The sequence below is a fragment of the Rutidosis leptorrhynchoides genome, chromosome 2 (assembly GCF_046630445.1).
Source record: "Rutidosis leptorrhynchoides isolate AG116_Rl617_1_P2 chromosome 2, CSIRO_AGI_Rlap_v1, whole genome shotgun sequence".
In the NCBI taxonomy this organism is placed as follows: Eukaryota; Viridiplantae; Streptophyta; class Magnoliopsida; order Asterales; family Asteraceae; genus Rutidosis; species Rutidosis leptorrhynchoides.
The window spans coordinates 319,650,515-319,653,322 of record NC_092334.1 but is presented as its reverse complement, the minus strand read 5'-3'; the positions used below and the strand labels follow the sequence as shown (position 1 = coordinate 319,653,322).

At 36.5% G+C, this 2,808-nt stretch overlaps 1 non-coding gene across 1 annotated transcript; it reads left to right on the top strand.

The window, feature by feature from the left end:
• The first annotated feature begins 2,054 nt into the window (after positions 1 to 2,054).
• Positions 2,055 to 2,161, top strand: LOC139894881 (small nucleolar RNA R71). Its single transcript, XR_011775359.1, has one exon. It is a non-coding gene; the product is annotated as a small nucleolar RNA R71 (small nucleolar RNA).
• Positions 2,162 to 2,808: the final 647 nt, after the last annotated feature.

Genomic DNA, 2,808 nt, shown 5'->3' with positions numbered 1-2,808 from the left:
AGAGTAAGATCCAACGGATTAATCGTGGTTTGGAATCTTGTTTTGAAAATAGGTATCTAAGAGCAGAATGATCAGTATAGACCATCGTTTTTGCTAGAACGAGATATGAACGAAATTTGTCAAAAGCAAAGACAATAGCAATGAGTTCTTTTTCAGTTGTTGTGTAATTTGTTTGTGCTCCTTGTAACGTCTTACTAGCGTAATAGATAGGTTGAAATCGTTTTTCAATCCTTTGTCCTAAAACGGTTCCCATTGCAAAATCACTTGCATCGCACATGAGTTCAAATGGCAGATTCCAATTTGGAGTTATCATGATCGGCGCATTAGTGAGTTTTTCTTTAAGAATATTAAAAGATTTGATGCATTCATCTGAAAAGATGAATGGAGCATCCTTTTCAAGGAGTTTATTCATAGGAGTGGCAATTTTAGAAAAATCTTTTATGAAACATCGGTAAAAACCGACATGCCCTAGAAAACTCCTAACTCCTCTAACATTGGTGGGATGTGGAAGTTTAGTAATTACATCTACTTTTGCTCTATCCACTTCAATTCCTTCCTTTGAAATTTTATGACCAAGAACGATGCCTTCTTTAACCATGAAATGACATTTTTCCCAATTAAGAACTAGATTTGATTGCTCGCATCTAATAAGCATTCGTTCAAGATTAACTAGACATGTTTCAAAAGTATCACCGAAGACTGAAAAGTCATCCATGAAAACTTCCATGCATTCCTCTATCATGTCGTGAAAAATCACCATCATGCACCTTTGAAAGGTTGCAGGGGCGTTGGAAAGTCTAAATGGCATGCGTTTGTAAGCAAAAGTACCATAAGGTCACGCGAATGTGGTTTCACTTGGTCCTTGGGTGCGATTGGAATTTGAAAGTATCCGGAGAAACCGTCAAGAAAACAATAGTAACTGTTCCCGGCTAATCTTGCCAACATTTGATCAATGAAAGGTAAGGGAAAGTGATCTTTTCTGGTGGCGTCATTTAATTTTTTATAATCAATACAAACACACCATCCTGTTACAGTCCTAGTAGGAATAAGCTCATCTTTTTCATTTGTGATGACAGTCATGCCACCCTTCTTAGGTACACATTGAACTGGGCTTACCCATGGACTATCAGAGATTGGATAAATTAAACCTCCATCTAGCAGTTTAATAATTTCTTTCTTAATAACATCTTGCATATTTGGATTTAGTCTTTGTTGGCATTGCACATATGTTTTATGACCTTCTTCCATAAGGATTTTATGTGTGCAATACGAAGGACTTATTCCTTTAATGTCATGAATTTTCCATGCAATAGCTGGTTTATGAGCTTTTAGCACAGAAATGAGTTGAGATTTTTCATTTTCAGTAAGAGAAGACGATATTATTACAGGTAATTCAGATTCACCATGTAAATACGCGTATTCCAAATGGGTTGGAAGTGACTTTAACTCTAATGGGTTGGAAGTGACTTTTAAATTTGGTTTTTTATCATCGGTTTGTGGTGGTTTATTTGGAAAAATAGGTCTTTGCTGGTTGTAAGTATTATTAGATACTTGTTGATTCCTAGGACCTTGTTGGTTGTTGTATGGAACATTTCGGTTATAATTCTGATTTTGATTATAGTTTGGTCTTGGCGGTTGATATTATTTTGATAATTATTTCCAGGCCTTTGGTTCATGTATGAAACATTCTCTCTTTGTTCCATTGTTTACTCAATACTGAGACAATCTTTTGTCAAATGTGGTCCTCCACATTGCTCACAACTAATTCGTATTGAATATCTTTAGTCATCTTTTCCATTTGTCTCTCGAAAGCATCTAACTTTGCGAAAATGGAATCAAAGTCATGGCTAGAATCGACTCTAGCCGCTTTAGATGATCTAACGATGTCTTTTTCTTGATGCCACTCATGTGAGTGGGAGGCTGTGTTATCAATAATTTTGTAAGCTTCAATTGCGGTTTTCTTCATAATGGAACCACTAACTGCTATGTCGATGTCTTTTCGTGTAGTAATGTCGCATCCTTGGTATAATATTTGTACTATTTGATAAGTGTCTAAACCATGTTGAGGACATCCTCTCAACAACTTTCCAAATCTTGTCCATGCTTCATATAGAGTTTCATTTGGCTTTTGTGTGAACGTAACAATTTCTCCTTGAAGTCTCACGGTTTTAGATGCCGGAAAGAATCTTTTAAGAAATTTCTCAACAAAAACATCCCATGTATCAATCGCCCCTTCAGGTAACGATTCTAACCAATCTTCGACTTCTCCCTTTAAAGTCCAGGGAAATAACATGAGATAGATCTGTTCATCCTTAGATCTGTTCATCCTCAACTTCTCTGATTTTGAATAGAGTACAAATTCTATTAAAGGTACGAAGATGTTCGTTTGGATCTTCCTTCGGCGTACCACTAAATTGGTATTGATTAGTTACCATGTGTAGGATTTGTCCTTTGATTTCATAATCTGGCGCATTAATGTCTGGTTGAGTAATGGCATGACCTTGGCCAGTGCGTGTAGCCCTCATTCGATCTTTCATACTTAGAGGTTCCTAATTTTCCATGATTGGATTTGTTGAATCTGAATCACTAGAGGATTCTGATTTAATTGTTTCTTCCTCGACAACCTCTGGTTGAATGATTGGTGGTTCCAGAGGAAATGTTAGTGGTTCAGGATCTCTGAATTGTCCTTGAATATCCTACGGGTTCTCAATTGTGAGGTCGGGTTCAAAAAATGGATTATCGGAAATTTGAATTGGAGTACTTGGTCGACTAGATGATGATTCTAAAGAAAAATCAACAACGACTATA